The sequence below is a fragment of the Pteropus medius genome, unplaced genomic scaffold (genome assembly GCF_902729225.1).
Source record: "Pteropus medius unplaced genomic scaffold, Ma_sr-lr_union100, whole genome shotgun sequence".
Lineage (NCBI taxonomy): Eukaryota > Metazoa > Chordata > Mammalia > Chiroptera > Pteropodidae > Pteropus > Pteropus medius.
This window is the reverse complement of record NW_024347791.1, coordinates 15927827-15949294: the sequence shown is the minus strand read 5'-3', so window position 1 is coordinate 15949294 and position 21468 is coordinate 15927827. Positions and strand designations below refer to the sequence as shown.

At 36.1% G+C, this 21468-nt stretch overlaps 1 long non-coding RNA gene and 1 pseudogene across 1 annotated transcript in view; both read right to left on the bottom strand.

Annotated features, from left to right (window-relative positions):
- The window catches only part of LOC120615043 (uncharacterized), a 173264-nt gene that overhangs the window by 6403 nt on the left and 145393 nt on the right, over nt 1-21468 (bottom strand). The window contains exon 3 of the long non-coding RNA XR_005656183.1: nt 1355-1393. This is a non-coding gene — a long non-coding RNA (uncharacterized LOC120615043). The remainder of the gene's footprint in view (nt 1-1354; nt 1394-21468) is intronic.
- On the bottom strand, nt 5401-5519 carry LOC120615332 (uncharacterized; annotated as a pseudogene).

Sequence of the window (21468 nt, the reverse complement as noted above, 5' to 3'; positions counted from 1 at the left end):
CAGGAGAAGGAAGGGGAGGATGATAGGGAGGGAGGGAGGCAGGGAGGAAGGAAAGAGGAGAGAAAGGGAGGAAGGGAGGAAGGGAAGGAGTTAAGGAGGAAGAGAGAAAAAATTAAAAAATCCACTTTGATTTTTGCCCTAACAAACAAGCACATGAGCATCTGATTTAAAAATCCAGAATCCCATGATATTTCCTTTGGTTACATCTCTGCTCACCTCATGCTAAGAGGTAGCACAATACAGATCATAGACTTTGGAGATATATCTGGACTCAAATACCAGCTCCATTGTTCACCATCTATGAGAACTTGGGCAATTTTCTAACTCTCTGAGCCTCAGTTTCTTTATGGAATAATGATATGAACCTTGCTGGGTCACTGTAAGGATTACATAGGACTATGTGTACAAAGTGAATTATATATCAGTAAGTGGCAGCTAGTGTAAAATAGAGACCTAACACATGCATGCCTGTTATTCCCTTCACGAGAGAAGAATCTAATTGGAATAAGAGCCATTCACATTAAATGGAGACATTCACACTCAAGTTGTGACTCTCATAATGGAATGGGCCAAATGCTCCTTAGCATGATGATGTCAGCATTATGGTTTCCCATGAAATATGCTTTCTTCCTATGCAACTAGTCTGTGATGTCTTTGGGGTGGGATTGGGGATATGGTGAGTGCAAATGAATGCTTGCTTTGATGAATATGCTTGCTTCTTAGGGCAGAGGAAATCAGCCACAATTCTTGCTGGTAGGGAAATTGAATCAAGGCACTTTCTATCTCTTTGACACATAAATCCAGAGCAAACCCCTTTCCCTTTGGAGTTTGCAAAGCCTGGGATGTTTGGGTTCATGGCCTCAGGAAGAACACAGAGGAGGAAACTCCAGTGAGGAGCCATAGAGATTTCTGAAGGGTGGGTGTGAACACCAGACTGAGGGTCCAGAAGAAAGACCTGTAAGACAACAAACTGGGGAGAGTAGAAGAGGGTTAGAAAAGAGGGATAACCCATGTAGAGTACCCCTTCCTCCTAAAGGTCTAAGTCTGTACATGCCTCCCACGCACAGCCTTTTGTGGTGGGAGGGAAACAGAAAATCTGGTGTTCCTAGGTAATATTGCTCAGGGAGACCTTTCTGACCTTTTGTAAAAAATGCGTGTACATTATTTGAATCCTGGTGTTTGTGTTTGATCTGGGGGAGACTAGCTGGGTGAAGAGTGCTTTGGAAAGGAAAGGTCATGATTTTCCTTTCACCATGTAGAAGGTTCTTTGGCCACCTCACCAAACACCCACATTCCCATACATTGTTCAACATCACAGAGGAACCATTAGCCAGCTGTGGCTGAGATTACTCACCAAGCAAAAAGGGATTTCCAGATTTCCTCCTACAATCCCCTGTGAGAGAATAAACGATTGGGCTCCATCAGTCCATGGTTATATGTTGAGAATTCTTCCTCGATGTGCTTTGCAAATTTTTATGTCCAACAAAACCTAACATCATAGCTATGCTGTTGGCATGACCACCCTCCTACTACTCACCTTCACTGCCCACTCCCCACAGCCTTCCTTCTCCTTTAATCCCAAACCTTAGTGAGTCTTCCCCTTTCCACACAATATTCCTACTTTCTCCAGCTATCATTAGCCAGGTATCCAACCTGCTTTTAGTTATTATATTTCAACTAAACACACACATACATACCTATTACATTTCAACTAAACACACACATACATACCTACATGCCTAATACATACCTATTTCCACTCATTCTCCCATTGGGAAGAATTTGGGAATCAGTAATGATTCATGTTTGTGTGTGTGTGTGTGTGTGTGTGTCATTCACTGTGTGTGTGTGTGTGTGTGTTTAGGTTTCTATTTGGTTATATTGATAACAAAATCAAACCTCAAGGGTGTTCTTTCATATTTGGGTTACTGTTAGATATAAGCCCGGATAGGTGGGTCAGAGGTCAAAATAATTCAAGGCCAAGGGACAGCGATGAAAACAATTCAGGGCCAAAGCCCAGAAAAGAGTGACTTAGGAGGGCTTGGAAACTTCAGATGGCCATGCCACATGTAAATTGATGCTGATTACAAAATGGGGGAAATCATAGGGCCTGACAGCCCTTCTAGAGCTAGAGCTTGCTGTAAATCCCTCAAAATGTTAGCTCCAATCCTAGATTTATTTTAATAATCTAGCTTCTGGATCAGCAACTTCACCAGGACTGATCCTAATCGGGAGTGTGAGGCCAACATTTCACCTTTCTTCTAAACATCCCACTTGGTGGCCTTCCTCAGCAGCAAATCCACAACTGAACCCAGCATCTTCACCCTTCTAAATTCCCTGTATCTTTGTTTATGTTAACAATTACCCAGGTAACCAGGAAAGAAACATTGATTCCTGTTCTCCCTCACTTTACATCCAATTTAACAATCAATTCAGCTGTTTCTACTTCCTAATGCTCACTATATATTATCTTTTCCTCTTGCCCATATCTTCCCTACTTCAGATCCTTATCACTGGCTTCTTAACTGGTTTATCAGCTTTAATCTCCATTATCCTCTATTTCCCCACCTGTCAGCAGAATAACCTTTCAAAATACTTTGATGGCTCCTCTTCATCCACAGGATCCAGTCTAAACCCATTATCAAATTTTATAATTTACTTTATAGTCTGCATTGACCTTCCCTTCTGGCCTCGTGTTCCACCACCCTTCCTCGATGCTTCTATTGGTGTAATGCGGTCACCTCCTACTCCATGTTCTTTTACATCTTCAAGCTGTAACTTCTACCCAAAATGTACTTTACTCACTTTTCCCTGCCTGCAAAATTTGGCCCAAATATTACTTTCTCTGAATCCTTCATTGATTCCTCTCTACTAAAGTCAGTTTCTTTCTCTTAATGATCCCATAGCATTTTGACTGTGAGGTAGTACAGGACTAGGGCTGTGTGTTATTTATTTTTTTTGGTCCCAGTACCTAAAATAGAACCTACCTCATCAAAGTTACTCATTATTTATTGAATAACTAAATTTGATACTATTATCTGAGACACCATGGACAAGTTTTTACATGATAATCAATAAATTATTAAGGTAATTAAAAGCTAAACAAAGAGCAAGCCAGGAATAGAAAGATGTTTTCTTAATTTGGTAGACTAAAAATTAAAAACACTTATAACTGGCATTATACTTAATGGTGAAATATTGAATGCTTTCAAAGTCAAGAATAAGACAAAGATGTAGGCTATCACCATTTCCCTTCAACATTTTACTGGGGTTCTAGTCAACGCAATAGGGAAAGAAAAAAAAAATTAATGTAAAAAGACATTAAGCTTATGTGTCAGAGATTAGTGAAATTTTACACACTGACTGCATGTATCTTTTACCATATATGGTGTATATATAGATATATATAGATATATACCATATATATGGCAACATATATACTGGTGGCTGCTGACTTCGAAGATAGAAAAAGATAGCTACAAGCCAAGGAATGAAGGGGCCTGTAAGTTATATATATATCTCACTTAAAGAAACTTAAACTAAAGATAATAAAGTTATCTTCAAATATTAACTTCATGACTCTTTTTGAACTGGGCTTGTATCTCTAGTTTAATGTTGAGTCAGAGATTTTTTACTAGTTCTATTTTTGGAACTGCTCCCGTAGCCTTCAGTATGGGAGTGTGCCACAAGCAAGGCAGCTGGGCTAATTCCTCATGGAGACGGCTTAGTCAACGACTGACTGGTGAAAAAGCTGCTTTCTTTCTTCATGTGATTTCCTTCAAAGACAAGTGGCTTTTTCCCTCTATTTTTTTCAGTCGAGATATAGTTCACATACCATAAAGTTTACCCTTTTAAAGCATACAATATGGTAATTTTTAATATATTCACAAGGTTGTAAAATCATCGCCATTATCTAATCCCAGAAAATTCCATCATCTCAAAAAGAAATCCTGTAACAATTAGCAGTCACTCCCTGCCATCCACTAGCCCATCCAGCCCCTGGAAAGCACTAAACTGTGTCTATGAATTTGCCCATTCTAAACATCTCATATAAATAAAATCATAGGATGTGTAGCTTTTTGTGAAGAACACTGATTTTTTGAAAAATTAATACATTGTCAGGTGGAGTTCACAACAGATATAGACGTAAAAGGAATAACAATAGCATGAATATCTAGGGTGGTGGTATGTCAGCCAGTATGTGGTCCCACAAAGATGTCCCCATTCTAATCTCTGGGACCTGTGAATATGTTGCATCACATGGCAAATGGAATTAAGGTTGCAGATGGAATTAAGGTAGATAAGTGAAATAGGGAGATTACCTTGGATTGTTTGAATGGATTCGATCTAATTATATAACTCTTAAAAGTGAAAGAGTAAGGCAGAAGAGTGGGTCAAAGAGATGAGATGGGAAAAGGATTTGACTCACTGGTGGCCGTTAGCTTTGAAGATAGAGGAAGATGGCTACAAGCCAAGAAATGCAGTGGTCTCTAGAAACAGAACTGTCCTCAATTTGCAGCCAGCAAGAACACGAGAATCTTGATCCTACAATCTCAGGTCACTGAATTCTGCCAGGAACCTGAGTGAGTGGGACATGGACTCCCCCAGAGCCTTCAGAAAGGAAAACAGCCCTGCCAGCACTTCGGTTTTAGCCCAGTGAGATCTGTGTCAGCATTCTGGCTTACTCAACTAGAAGATAACAACTTTGCATTGTTTTAGCCTCTAAATTTGTGGAATTTTGTTATGGCAACAATAGAAAAACTAATACAAATGTTGGTGAGAATGCACAGCAACTGGGAGTCTCAGAGATTCTGGTGGAAATATAAAATGGTACAATCACTTTAGAAAACAGCGTGACAATTTCCTACACAGTTAAATATAAACTTACCATGTGACTCAGCAAATTTGTTCTTAGGCATTTATCCAGAAAAGAGAACATATATCCATAGAAAGATTTTATGTGAATATTCATAGTGGTTTTATTCATAACTCCAAACTGAAAACAACTTAAATATCCATCAACAGATAAATGGGTATTTGTTTATACCGTGGAATATTACTTAGCAATAAAAAGGAAGAAATACTGGTTCAAGCAACAGCGTAGATGAATCTCTGAAACATTTAGCTAAGGGAAAGAGGCCAGACAAAAGAGTACATTCTGAGGCTTTTTTCTCCTCATTTATATAAAGATATAGGACAAGCAAAACTAATCTGTAGCAATAGAAATCAGATTAGCAGTTGTCTGGGGAAGGAGGTAGAGTAGGATTGACTGCAAAGGGGCATGAGAAAACTTTGTGGGGTTGCTTCTTTTTTTTTTTTTCAATGAGGCAACCCTTGGTTGACCTCACAGGACCTTGCAGGACCTTGTCAGCTTACAATCCCTTATTTTTTTATTTTTTACACCTATAGCACCTGGTCTTCCTAGGTGGTCTCCCATCCAAGTACTAACCAGGCCCGATCCTGCTTAGCTTCCAAGATCGGATGAGATTGAGCTTGTTCAGGGTGGCATGGCTGTAGACGGGGCTCTATATTTTGATTAGGGAGGCGGTTACATAGTTATGTATCATAAAACAAAACTCATCAAGCTGCTTAATAAAATCTGTGCACTTTATCGTATGTAAATTATACCTCGAAGAGTTAATAACAATGTTAAACGTTCTAGGTGATGTTGTACACAGCATAAAAACTCACCTGCATGTAGGCAGACAGACATAGCTGTTAATCCTAACTCTGACATTAAGTAGGCTATTTTATCTGGAACAAAACACTTAATTTCTATGAAAGTCCATATTCTTATTTGTAAAGTAATGGGTTAGATCAAATCAGAGGTTCTCAACCTTGGCCGGACATCACAATCACAGTACTGATGTTCAGGTTACATGCCCCAAAATTGTCAGTTTAATTGCCCCTGATGTTGTGCTCAAGTGCTGGCATTTTTTTCCCCAGAAATTTCTTAACTAATTCCAATATATATTAATGTGGGAATCAGAGCTTTGGAAAGTTTATTCAAGATGAAGTCCGTAGTTCTGTCTCCACAGAAATTAGCCTTTTGTCTCTAAAAATAGTATCATTGATTATTGGACTATGGCTTAGAAATTGTGAAAATTGGAAGAGATGCCTAGAAAGATATAAGTGACATAGAGTTTTCCAAAATCTTAAATGGAGTCATTTTCTTTCAAGAATAAATATTCAATAACCAATCTCACTTTTCTTCACCGTTATCCCAGACTAAAGGGATATGAAAGATATATTATCTCACTTCTAGAAACCACTTTCTTAGATAAAAATAATTAGAATATTCTTGAATGTATAAAATTTTGAATTTATTTTGAATTCGTGTAGTTCTAATTTCCTTTTTTATCTAGTAGATCTAGCTGGTTAGGAAGCTGTTTCTCTTTGATGGCCTATCCAGAGGAAATTTAATTTCTAGGTTCTTAAAATGATTGAGGCATCCATGGAAGAACCTTCTGTAACAGTTCTTAGGGAATCACCAAAAAGACTCATGAGTTTCTTTAACACTTTAAAGTTAGTCAAAAGTGCAATCCAAGTTGGGAATTCAGAGAGTAATTATTCTCTTTGTGGATTATCCGGATGCCCTGTCTCCCTTATTTCGTTGGTTGTTTGACCACCATTTGTCTATTTCTCTGTTGGAAGAAAGACTTGATAACTTGAGAGAAACCAGATGATAGTTAAATAAATATGTTTACTTGGCAAGTAGCTCATTTTGTAAAAAGAAATGGAAACTGTTTTTTAAACAGTGGTTTAAGAATTATCCTAAAAACATTTTTTACAAGCTCTCTACATCTTAATGCTATTGATGTGGGAGGGAGGTGTTGGGGTGGAGGATGGAAGAGAGATGGTTATAATAAATAGTATACTCTTCACAGCTCAAAAGTGAAACGTGGGACTAATTTTATTTTTAAGAGCTGTTATTTGCCAAAGCAGCTTTTTTTTTTTTTTTTTCCTTATTTAACTTGCTACCTCTTAGTCATGGAGTAGCTATGAACACAAGTCAATGTCATTCTTTTAAAAATTACTCCAAAGGTGGCAACAGGGGTCTTGGGAAAGAAAACCCACACTGGTACAATAACATATGGTCTAACAAATTCACAAATGAGCGACTTTTCTTGCAACTATGGTTCAAATTATAGGCATTTCAGACTCTTAATGGTGACTTTAATTTATTGTGAGGAAGTGTATGCTGAGCATCTGGAAGGACATGATTTTACTTTAATCATTTTGATTTAGGTGACACTAATTACAAGTATCATCATGGTCTATGGAGAAAACACTGGTTTTACTGTTACCTGCCAGGACTTGTTTCTATCCTTCAACAGGGCATTTTTTTCTTGGACCAAGAGGGGTTAAATCACCCCTCTTAAAACTTCCTTTGCTACTTAAGTGTCTGACATGAACATGGATTCATAATAATGAAACAAATTGGTAAATTTGCTTTGCAAACTAACACATTGAAAGACTAAGATTAGTAGTACTTAAGGTAGCTGAAAAAACTAGGGTTCATCTGCCCTGGAAATTTTATAGCTAAATAGGTGTAGCAACTTGAAAGACATTAATGTAACATAAACTGTTTCTGCCTCTGACTATGCAGGTAGTTTTGTGAAAAGCTTCACTAGATATCCTGCCAAGAAGGCATTAAGTATGGATGGGGCAAAGGCTGAGCTCTTCAGTCATTCTGTTTCCTGTTTTAAAGATATAGAATAGAAAGGTTAGAATAATCACTTGACTCTAAATTCCAAGAAGAGATTTAAACTCAAGATCAAACTATCTCAGCCAACCAGAAGGCTTTTCAAACTAGAGGGAAGATCTAGGATATATGAACAAAACATATTTCAATATGAAAACATAATTAAGCATACATGGAACATGGTAGGTACTCAATAAATATTTATTGAATGAATAAATGAGAATCCCAACCAATCAAATCTTTATGAGAAGCTGTTTATCTAACAAGTTCTAGAGCTTAAAATTATCTTACAAATATGAGCACTAAAATGGTTTTAAAAATAGCTAGAATTCCCTAAAGACACTTTCTATTGAAAAGATCCAACTCCACTGCTGGCTCTGCCGATATTACTTTAAGCTCTGGGCTCCCTGAATCTCATATTTTTCATCCATATATGAGGACCATAATTTTTTTTTTCTTCATCACTAGGTTGTAGTGAAGATCAAATGATCAAATAGCAATGATTCATAAGTTGAAAAGAATTGAAAAAGTGCAGCGTTTTCGATATTATCCTATTTTTGTTTTCCCATTTTAAAAAACGGTCCCTTTTCTTCTGTTCCTCCCCCCGCCACATACATATCGATAAAGGTATTTGAGAGCCAGACACTACATTTCTTCCAGATCATATAAATAACAATGCTTTCGGTCATGGGTTCACTCAGAGAGGTTGTATTCAATTATTTCGGAGATGATCAGGCCCAATCCTATTCAGCTGTATTTGTTCTCTCTTGTTTATATGCTTTGAAGAGATCTCTCCTTATTAGCAAATCCTTCCAAGGAGAGATAGCAGAAATTAAAGGACACCATCATATTTTCTTAGAGTTAAAAAAGGCATTAAATATCCCAGTCCAGAACCTCCTGCTTCTAAGCATAAGGTCATATAGAGAAAAGTTTCTTGGACATGAGAGACCACATCTGCATGTAACAAAGCTGGGCATCCCCCAGATCCCTGTCCAGTGGTGTTTTCATTACGGCAGTATAATTAATTTGACTGATAAAAATGCTTTGGGCATGGAGAGATTGAAGGCCTTAGTTAAAACAGGAATGATCATTTCTCCAGCCCTTCCTATCTTCTTCTTTGCCTTGACATTTGACAAGTGGCATTGGTTGAGAAGTCCCAGAGCTTGTAGTGAAGATATATAAAGCTATAGACTCTTTGCAGCTTTTGGTTATGTACTAAAATTTAGTTTCATTTTTATAGACTCCATAAAATAGATTCTATGAAGAGAAACTTTTAATACTAGATGCTTTTAATGTTTGGGTTATAAAAAGAAAATTAGCAACTTCAATATACGCAATGTACTCAAATTAGAGTATATTCTGGATTGATAAATTGTAGAATATGTACTTAAGGAGGCTTATGTTATAGAAATTTGAACTAAATATTCCTCAGGTAAAGGTATCATGGTGGCAGTCTCCCAGTATGTGCCTATCCAATTAGTCTACCAATCATGCTAATCCCATTAGTCTTGCCAGTGTGTAGCTGGTTTAGGAGAGGCACGTGAACTGATTGAAGCCAATGATTTATGAGGGAAAATCTGCTAGGAGGAGCTTGGGTTTCTGGAAAAGACAACCCTGATCCTAAAAAAACTGCACAAGGACGACGGGGCCTCTTTTCTTCCTGTGGACAGAATTATGTCTGGATGTGATGCCCAGAACTGCTGCATTCACCTTGATGTTCATGTGAGAATGAATCCAACATGTAAGCATTGCAGAGCTAAGGGAGATGTCAGAGAGGTGGAGATCAAGCCCTGAGAAACTATATCTCTGGGAAATTATAAATTATATTAACCTGTTTAAAAAAGGTTTCTTATTAACCTGTAGCTGAAAGGCATCCTAATTGAAAGTTTGGGTGGTTGATAGAAACTCTAATTTTATAATTGATAATCCATCTTCACACTCCCATTTATGTGAAAATGTTTCGAAACATTTTCAAAACTAAGTAGCTTGCTAATACATGGCCACGCCTTGTAAATTTCTCTGGAAAGAAATGTGAATCTCAGAGCAGAGAAATAATAATTATTTATAAAGGCTCTTGCTAGATAATCTACTCTGCTTGCTTCAGGTGGGTTGCATAAAGGATAAAATTACTCAAATATAAGTGTAGGGAATCAATCAAAAAATCTTTATTGAGTGTCTAATACTGCCCAAAATTCTATCAGAGATTTAATCAAGAGGAGGTAAATTATTTATATTACTTTCGTGAGAAAGATTGTTTGTATTCAATTATCCATTTATAAGGGAAGTATTCTTAATTCCCAACCTGATAGCTCTTATGCTGTTAGTACCTACTGCAGAGAAATGTGCTTGATGAATGTGTGTTGACTTTCCTTTGGTAGCCGACATGAAGGCAGCCAGACTCTGCCAAAATCATCATGAAAACTATTTCTCATGAGTAATAACAATAATATTCTTTTCCTTTATAGCACCTTTAATGCAAGAATCTTAGGCCTATATAAACATTTACCCAACAATACATGCAAACTTTCAGTATCTGGTTGATGGGGAAATTCAACTAGATGCAAAAACACGGAAATAAAAATAGAACACAGAATTTCGACTCATAATGGTCTTTCAATCTATTGTCTCCACCAACCATTCAAGAAAAATAAAAATACAGAGGTTTCAGCAGGATAAGCAACTAAGCTTTTCCAACCCCAATTGATGATTCATTATTTCTCTTTTCCTGCCTTTTAAAATTATTTTTAATTTTTTAATTTGTATTACATTTTAATTTTGACCGTGGGAGTGCTGAATTCCAAAGGATGGGGAAATTCATCTGATTATGACTATCTCAGTATCTTGGATCTGCCAAAAAATTTGGCAATATTTGAGAATTGAAGTTTCTTTGGATGTTTACAGAGCTTCCTGTTGGACTAAAGTATTGTCAAAACAACATTTCTCTTGGTTTTTAAGTAATTCTCTGTCTAAATTGAAAAGGAAGAGGAAACAATGGAATAAAATTTTAGAGGAATAAAAAATGGTGATGCATTAAATTTCCAATATTCTAAGGTTCAGTAGATTATGAAGAGAGCTTTGAATCTCACAATTTGTGACTTAGGATAAGTCAGCAGAAGCTAGGTAGAAGTTTAAGAAAATTCATAGTGAATCTAAAAATTCGTAGTGATCCTACGTTTAGCAGACAACTAACTCTCTTTAAACACAAATGAAAACCAATGAGCTAATTATAAATTAGTCACTACCTAATAAGATAGAGTCTCAATTTGGCAACATTTTGATCAACCCATTGTTGGTTGATCGATGATTACTCTTTCTCCATGCATAAAGACTTTGAATTGAAGTATCCTCTTAGAAAGTAATATTGTATTTAAAAAATAATTTTATTTAATCCATTCCTTTTCTGAATCCCTCCATTTAGGTCTATGTTAGCCAGAGGTCTGATTCTGTCTAATACATAGCCAGTAAGCTCTCAGAAAGCAGCCTAATAGTGAAGATCTTACTAAAATATCCCCACATTTCTGTGAAGCTGAGTTCAGAAAAAAGAGTACAGAGGAAGAAGATGTGGATTTTCCTCCAGTTTACATTTTGAGCCTCCCATCTATAACTCAATCATCCTTGCTAGGGAACTCCACTAAAGTTGTGTTATCATAAATTACACCAAAGGATACATTAAAGCTGAAGCTTAGTATGGAAACCCATGATACCACAGAAAACAGACCTACATTTAGCGGAATGCCAAATAGTATGTATTATTGAAGGTATACCTTTGTCCATTTTACTTTTTTTCTTTTTTTTTTTTTAAGATTAGGCAAAATCTGTCCATCTCTGGTTGTTAAACTTGCTCCAAAATAACAACTGATGGGTAACTTTAATTTTCAAAGAACTTTATTATTACTTAGTACACTGGCTACTCATCTCACAACTGCTATATGAAATAACCTGAACAGGTATTATTATTTCACCCTTGTCACTTACTCTAGGTGGCTCAGCTGCTGAATTGGCATTAAAATCCAGTCTCCTGATTTTTCATCCACTTATCTTTTCTTTCCACCATTGTTATTTTCTTACAATCCTGAAATATGTGTGAATTAGCCCTTATAACCTACCTCATTTCTATTAAAAGATTGTTACTATCTTCATCTTTATTTTCCTGTAGTCTCCATAAGAACTGAATCACCACATAAATCCCCATTTCTAGGCATAATTTCTCTTTAGTGTTGCTACAAATTATTCAATAGATTTATGCTGTATCCCAAAGGTTGATGAACTTCATTGTGGAGGGTAACTATCCTGCACTTTACTATTCAAGATAAAAACAACTGCATGCCATTATAGTTACCCTATTGGACCAAATCTGCATGACGAAATCCTCCACGAGATCTTTAAAACTTTCTGAAGTTGCTATAAGCTACACTATTCAGAAGGGAGATATAATAAAAAATAGTCACACTTTACTCAGCTGTTTGAAAAGGTTGAACCAACTTTACCACTTTATCGTGGAAGAAATGTAAAGATCAACAAACCCAGGTCCCGTATAAGTCTCTCCATTATTATGCTCTCTGCTATAACGAAGTACTTTATCTGGCATCAAAACTACACTAATGCCCTGTTCACACTGCTCTTCGCAAGAAACAAATACTTCTTTGTGTCTGAGTTTTCCACATGGTTGCCTTGATGAAACATATGCCATCGGAGGACAAATATATTGATGCAAGTAAAAAAGAGCAAATTAATTCCAGAAACTAGTTAGAGATAAAAGATGCCATTCCCTAATTTTCTGAAATGCAACTTACATAAAATGTCACAGTGGGTTTTATTTGTGGAGGGAAAGCATGCTGGAACTTCATAACTGACAATTTTTCTAATCTGACATTTTGTCCATTCTGAAAATGCTGAATAGAATTGTGGGCAACTTCTTCCCACCACTTCTGGATAGCCCATTGAGTAAATCTTAACGTTATTATTGAAGATGAATGAGCCACCCAGGGTTTTAGCAACTTGGTTCCAAAAATCTCTGTAATGTTTTGGAACAAATGCAAAGAGCCAAAATTTGAAGTTTCCTGAATCAGCAAGAATTCTCTTTCTCGGGGGAACTTGTAGTGCTTCTTTTTTCTGGTGGAGCTGGGATTCTACAAACCCTCCTTGAAAATCTTGGTACCCCTGCCAGAAATTGGAAAATAAAAGGAAGAAACTGTAAACTTTTCTTAATTGTTATCCAAAAAATTACCAGCAAGACATATTTCATTGAGTAATTATTTGCTGGAACACAGGCTCCAATAGAAGAGAGATTTTTGCACATGAATAAGATGCTTTCACTCTCAATCAACACATCTAAGCTGCTCTGCTCCTACATTTTAGACTGTAGCAAAACTATTTTCCAAATCACTGGATGAAAGTGAAAATTAAAACAAGTTTTAACCGTTACACATGGCACAATCTGAATGAATTAAAGATCTGCACATTTTTATTTTCACTCAATTCACTTATAACGGTTTGCAAGGTTAGGCATAGGCTTGAATATTTCCATGGTATCTGGCGGAAACAGCATGCTGACTCTGAAATTCTGATATGACATTCATTCTTTGAAAATAACACACACCTCTTCCATCACCGTATAGCCCAGTTCTTGATTTATACAGGGCAATTCATAAATAATGAATGAATGAATAAATAAGACTAGAATGTTTGCTGTTTGGTAAATGATGCTTTCCTTCTCTTGGGAGACATAGTCCTTCATTCTCATACTGAATACCCTTGGGAAGAAAATTGATGTTGATACTAATGATCAACGTGTGAATTAGAAGAAGCAGAGGGAAAGATGCAAATAAAAGCTAGTATTATGTTAAAATAAGAAAATGGAAGAATCTAATGGGTCGAGTGTTGAAACTCAAGCATAGTCAGTCATAAGAACGTCTTCCGATCGAAATTATGTTTGTATTGGTTTTTGTCAAGTAATGACAAAGGGAGAGGAATAAAATACAAATGGCTGCAACATAATAAAAAGATACTAATATATGACTTGGAGTTACTAATTATAGAGTAATATGTGAGGGACAAAATGGTTTTGTTTTACAGATAGAATTAGGTATGGAGCTTGTCATTGCTAGTAGGAAGGAGAGGTTGGAGAGACTCAGGGGAGGGATGCTAGGAGAGAAAGAGGAATTTGTTGCATACCTACTACAGTTCTACTACAGGTACTGTATTCATAATTCAAGCACAAATTATTCAGAGGTATAATTGTTTATAGACATAGTTCATCCTAAGCTTTATACCATTTTAGTTTTTTGAATAGTTCATCCTATTGGTGCTCTGTAGATGAATGAATCTGGTTAGCCAGATGCTTGCTTCTGTGTGGCTAGGAATCACCTTTAGATTAGAAATTGTCTGGAGTTAATGGAAATAGCCCCCAGACAAAGGAATTGGATTTCCATTTTGTCTTTAATGCACTGCAGGGCCTTTGGTGTTAGTGGTGTTAGCAACTTTAACATACACTAGAGCACTAGAGGCCTGACTCAAGCACACCAACTCACACTTAAAAACTGGCTACTTTAGGGGAAGAGTCAGACAAGTTGCAATTGAATAGATATTAATTCATTCAAACGCCTCATTATAAAACCCTAACAGGGTTTGACTTCCGATATACTAGTATCAGGGCTCTGAGATTTTTTTCCTCTCTGTTAATGTTAATTGTCATCTAATAAAACTCCATATTTATATCCTTCTAGTCCTAAAGTGCAGCATTCCTTATATAGGAATTATCCTAAGGAAATAATCTATGAAAATTCTTGCTATAAAAGTAGTCACATAGTGTTATTTATAATAGCCCCAAATTTAAAGCATGTGATATTTATTAAATAAATTAAGGTTAAAACAAGATATAGTGGGAAATAATATTTTAAAAGAATAAAAAAGATGTCAATAGGAAACTCCAATGACCTATCCCTTAACAGAAACCCTGAAAAGGCTGATTAAAACTGTCAGAATCAACTTCTTCAAAACTGTGAAAGATAATCAAAGATTTACAGCAACCAAGTAAATGCTTAATCAAGAAAGGGGTAACTGAAACCTAGTAAGAGAGTTTTGTGGTGTTTTAACTTAACTTTGCCCCGCCCTATCCTCTCTGGCACAAGGGCAGTCTCGAGGACAGCAGCCCACATCCCTGGTGAAGATTCCTAGTGCTGGTGAGAACAAGGAGAACTTTATTTCCCTAAAATCGATTACCTTAAATGTAAATGAACTAAATGCTCCAATTAAAAAAACAGATTGGCAGAACGAATTAAAAAAAAAATTGATCTACCTGTATGCTATGTACAAGAGACTCATTTTAGACCCAAAGACACAAATAGATTGAAAGTGAAAGGATGGAAAAAATATATTCCATGCAATTAGTAACCAAAAGAGAACTAGGTTTGCTATACTAATATCAGATATAATAGATTATAGGTCAAAAATTATTATAAGAGACAAAGAAAGACATTATATAATGACAAAAGTATCAATATATCAAGAAGATATAACAATTATAAACATATGCACACTTCACATCAGAGCCCCAAGATATATGAAGCAAAAACTGATAGACTTGAAGGAAGAAGTAGCAGTTCTATACTAATAGTTGGAACATATCCCACTTTCAGTAACAGATAAAACTATGTTGACTACTACTAAAGAAATAGAGGGCTGGAACAGTACTATAATCTAACTAGATCTAACAGATATATATAGAACATCCCACCGCAAAAGAATAGAACACACATTCTTCTCAAGAGCACTTAGAATATTTTCTAGGTTAGACCATGTATTAGGCCATAAAATGAGTCTCAACAAAGTTTAAAAGATTGAAATTATATGAAGCATCTTCTCAGATCTCAGTGGAATAAAGCTAGAAATCAATAACAGAAGAAAAACTATAACTTACAAATATTTAGAAATTAAACAACATATTCAAACAACGAATGGGTCAAAGGAGAAATTATGTGGGGAATAAGAAAATAAGTTGAATAAAAATAAAAATGAATCCAAGGGCTCTGAAGGATTAAATAAAACCATTAAAACTAAGGTAAAATTACACATATTGACATGGAACGATGTTTATAAGAAGTTTTTTTAAAAGGACAGCTGAAAAATGTAGGTTTGTATAGGAGGATCTCATTAAAGTACTTCATACATGTGCGTTCATACAAACAGAAAAGCATCTGAACAGATTATAGCAAAATGTCCATTATGATTATCTCTAGTAGATCGCTTTTGATATTATGTTTATTTTTCTGTTTTTCTATATTCAAAAATTTTCCCTAATAAGTACATATTAATTAAATAAATTTTAAATAACATTTAATGAAAAATAAAATATAATGAAAAATAAATAAGTGTTATTATGAGAAAACAATTGGATATATGGTTTTGGATAGAACTATTTCTTCAGTTACTATTTTTTAAAACATAAAGTCACTGAAACAAGCAGATGAAGAAAAGGAAAGAGATTATTTAAAGCTAGCAAAATATCATGTGCATATAATAGGCAATTTGCAACAAAATTATGATATAACCGGCTTTTGAAGAACTTTTCAATCAGAATATTTAGTTACTGCCTTGATTTCTCTTTGATATGATTTATAGCTGGATAACTTAGGCTTCAAGGAGAGAGTAAACCCTAGCATTAAGAAGCACTATTATCAGGTAAATGATTATTTCACTGCTACCAGTATTTGGAGCGGCATTTCAGGATGATTGATCCTCTGGGGAAAAGAAAGGAATTTCCCCCCTTTGACAGTCTGGGGTTCTTCAGGACTGTCAGCGGTGCTTGCTTTGTTTCACATTGTTGGAAATCCAGTTTTGCTTTAGATTATTTTCAAGGATAAAAATTTTACAGGTATAAGACTTCCAAATACATTTTCTCTCTGGAGCCTTGTCTTTATACTAATATAAGGCAACTTTTATCATCTCGAAGTCATCTGTAAATTTGGTAAAGAAAAACTCAAGTCATAAAATGCAAATCAAATCATAAAGCACAGATTTAACTGGCAATGGAAAAGCAAGAAGAGGCTTCTTTTGTTCTTTTATTTCTGGGCTTAGTACCAAAGATGGATCATCTTTATGAAAGAATTGAGCCTGAGAACTGTTCTGCCCCATTGGAGAACAGAGAACAGCACTCTCCATTATTTTCTGTAATATAAGATGCTACTTGGTGAGTAAGTTTTTAAAAATTCCAAATTAAAAAAAACATACAAAAATAATATAAGAATTTACCTATCTGTGTAAAACACTTCGCATTTCTCAGAAGAAATCCGGTTCCACATGAAGCCTGACATTTCTTAGCCCTGCATCCTATTTCTCACTAGCTTTGCTCTCAAAGAATAGTATCTCATCTTTTTCCAAGTCCCTTACCTACTATGATGCCTTTTCTAATTTTCTACAGCACTTTGCTAAGCAATGGGCCTTCCTCATTTTTGTATGTGAAGTATGCCTTCCTCTTTAGCCACAAGCAGGAACTTCTTATATGTCTTACCTGTAACTGAGATAAACAGCAACATGACATTGCTTCTTAAACTCAGGGGAGGACAAAAAGATGACAAGTTGTAATATCTCAGAGCCACCTAGAAAGACATTGCTGACTTCCTCTCAGAGATGGGGACTCTCAAAATCCAGACAAAAATGATCTGGCTTTCTCCAAATGCCAGAGAATACTTCTGACTTAGTGTTGGAAGAAGAGCTATCTAGCTGTACTTTTTTTGCTTGTCTTCATCCCCTTTCATTATACTGTGGATACTTTCACAGTTGGCAACATTTCGTCAGACATATCCCAGTGTTCTACCTGTATTAGACTCATTGAATTTTTTGAATTCTTGTGGTGGCAGTTGATAAAGTCCATCAGATGGCCCCTCCGTGGGCTGATGCTGGTGTTTCATTCCCCACAGACCCACAGCTTTTTAATACTCAACCCATTATTTTTGCTTGTCTTGATTTCTACCTCCATGACAGTTTTTGTAATAAGATTGACTTCTATTATCTTTCTCAGAAATCATAGGATATTTTTTGTTCATCGCTTTTAAGTAACACAAACCAAGAGAAAAAAAGGAATTAAAAAAATAGTGTTTGGGGACAATAATAAATATTTTATTTAATATCAATTGAACATTTATGACTGAGTGTAGTATTCACTATATTTTTCCTTCTGTTAAATCTGTTGTTGTAACTGTGATGGCTAGTTTCATGTGTAAATTTGGCTAGGCAATAGTACCCAGTTATTCAAGCTAACACTAATTTTGGCATTACTATGAAGGTATTTGGTAGATGTGGTTAACACCTACAGTCAGTTGACTTTAAGTAGAGTAAATAATTCTCAATAATGTGGGTGGGCCTCGTCTAATAAACTGAAAGACCTTAAAAGCAACATGAAGTTTCCCTGAGGAAGAAGAATTCTGTCTCGAGACTGCAGCATCTGCTCCTACCTGAGAATTTCCAGCATTCCAGTCTATACTACAGATTTTGGACTTGCTGGTCCCCAAAATCACATAAGCCCTTTCCTTGAACTAAATCTCTTCATATACACACATATGTATATCCCCTTAGTGGTTTGTTTCTCTGGAAAATCCTGACTGATACACTGACCTACTTTTGAAACAAGTTGCTCCAGCATTAGGCTGAACATGTAGCTTCTCAAAAATATCTGTTGTGCACCAGAGACAAGATTTATTGTTTTCAAAATTCCCTGCCTACCTGAAAATAATAACTTGCCCCAATGGGGTGGCCAGGCCCTACCTGCATGATGGTTTACCCTTCTTCTTCGATCTCCTCCCACCTCTAAGACCTGGAGGTGGTCACTTGCTCCAAGGCAGTTAGGACCTTCCTTTTTGTCTTACCATAAGCTCTTTCTATCTGTATCCTACAATAAAAATCAACATTCAGATTCCTAAACTCTGTTTCTGATATGTGAAAGAAGATTTTAGAATTTGGAAGTCTTTTTTCTCTCCCACAAAAGCCTGATCTTCAAAATTATTGCCTTACTAGAGACTCATTAAGCCTTATTTGAGGCTGAGCAATGACTTTATCATTCTAGAAGTCATATACTCTGGCCCTGAAGCACTGAAACTCATTGATTCAAAGGAAGGAAATCACATGGCATAATGATATAAAGGGAAATAAAAATACTTTGACTTAATATTTTAAAAAATTCCCAATTTATTCTGATTTATTCAATTTCTTTGTGGTCCAATTGGCCGGAACTTCTTTTAGCAGCTTATAGTAACCAGCTATGGAAAATTATATTGTTTCTTTGCCATTCTTTCTTCCTTCATCAGCCAAGACATATTTTTAGCAGAGACACTTCCCAATGTCACTAGCTTGGAGTTTGGCCAGCTGACTTGCTTTGGCCAATGAAATGTGAGAGCACATAATGTGTACTACATTCAAATGTGTAAGCTTGGTTTGGTTTGCTCTCTTGCATTCCTGCAATCCACTGTGAAGAGATATTGTCCCAGGGAAATACGGTTTCTTGATTCTGGGTCCCAGAATGGAATAGACTTGAATCCACCCCACGTCCTGGTGCCAAGCCTAGCCAAACCCAGCCTAATCAAGTTCAGCTGAGCTATACCTTATCCACACATCTGTGAGCAAGAAACCAGTGCTTGTTGTTATAAGTCAACTGAGATTTGGGGGGTCATTTTGTTATATAGCATTATTGCAGCAAAAAGTTGCCTAATACAGTAGTTCTGTGGTAAATTATTCCTGCCTGCTGTATATTTTATGTGGTTCATAGTAGGTTTAATTGAAATTATATATCTTATTGTTAAGTTTAATCAAGTCTCCATATGAACTGACAAAGAAAATTAGTTTGTATTATATAGTTTCACAACCACACTTGGGTGAATGCAGTGGAAATATATATATGCATATTCCCATTGAATCGGAGATATTTTAGCTGGTTTCTACTAGCAGGTCAGGAGCCTAGCAAGGTCTTCACACATGCAAGGCTTCCTACTTTACCTTAGAGTACAGCCACTCTTGACAGGCTTTATGTTAATGAAGAATAACATACCATCCAGTGGGAGGAGAAGTACAGCAACTTCTTCATGACCAGCTGTTCACTTATATAACTCCAGCACAAGGGCAACACCCTATTAACATGATGGGAGAATAAACTAGGGATGAATTTTGTTATTTACATATTATCATGAGTATCTATCTCCTCCATCTTTTGACATCTATGATGGCCTTCTAAATAACTCAAGGCATCAGAGGGTTGTTCTCTCCCACAAGCCAAGATAACTTTGGCAAACACATCTGTATAATGCGTGCACTGGGCACATTTCCTTGTTGAATTATTCAATTAAATCTGATAATGAGAGCACATTGACACAGTTAAACACTCAGGTGAATAAAAGATTCACTTTGAAGTGCAGAAATTTCTGGAGTCATCTGTGTGTTAACAAGTGATGATCCTCGTTGCCATCATCCAGGGAGGAAGAAACTTTAGAAACGGTAAACTAGAGTTGAGCATGCTGGAGGCTTTTTCTGGCATGATTTCAAAGAGATGAAAGGTGGAGGCAGTTTCCAGCGTTCATTTGAACCATCAATCTTTTTAGATAAATGTAATGAAGTTTAAGGGGCAGAAAAATAATTCAGTTCTTAACTGAATCTTATTCCTCTGAACTCTAATGGGACATAGAGAGATGAACACAAGCATAGGTATCAACACATCTGATTTCTGATCTTCCCTCTGCAAAGCTCCTCACACACAAATTTACAAAAACTTGGACTTTTTTCATTCATCTCAGTTGTCTATAAAATGGGAGAAAATCGACTGGTCTCCCGTTGTCACCATAGAACATATTATAAAGCAGTGACAAATCTTTTTGCAAATAAATACAAATTTGAGTAATGGCTGTTATTTAAATATTTTATATACATTATGAAACACCTGCCAGTCACACAGGCTGTCTCTACAACAAGAGCATCATTACTAAAAGTGGTTTGGCACTTAGCAAATGTCAGCTTGTGTTTTCATTATCCTGCCCTGTCTCTCCAGATACTCTGTACATCTATACAAATAAGAACCATTTCTTAACTCTCTTTTAAAAATCTTCATTACTTAGCACAGAATGGAAAGCACAAGGTCGGTGGTCATTGATTATATCACGAAGTACTAATAGCTGCCATTTATTGACCCTCTTCCATGTGCCAGACCCTGTACCCGCCATTTTACAAACACTATCTCTAATTTGCACAATTGAACAATAACTCCAAAAGAAAAAAATTATCCCCATTTTACAGACCAAGAAACTGAGGGTCAGAGAGGCCATGAGACTAAGCTGGGGCTATACTTCTAGTTTAATAAAAATGATTCTGCATGTAATGAATAATATATGTTTAAGTAATTAGCTGGTCAAGGTTAACAGTTTGGAAAGCAGGAACTACATTAAAGTATCACTAGTAATTGTTAATTGCTGACATATTCACTATCCTCATCAACTATTTATTCAGTGTCTGCTAGGATCAGGGAGCTGCCTCGGGTGTTACTTAACCTCAGAACCCAAAGCTTTGCATCAGTGTCTAGAAAAGAAATTAAACATGTGTGAATGTTCGTTTCTTAACATGGAAACCAGTTCAATCACATAAAAACATCTGTCTGGTCTCAATCTTTCTCTCCAGATCATTAGATCTAACTTACGAAGGGGGAATTCTTTTTGTCAAAGTTGCAAGCTCACTTGCCATCGAAATTATGTCTTACCTAGTCATATCTATGTTTTACACACAATCTGTCC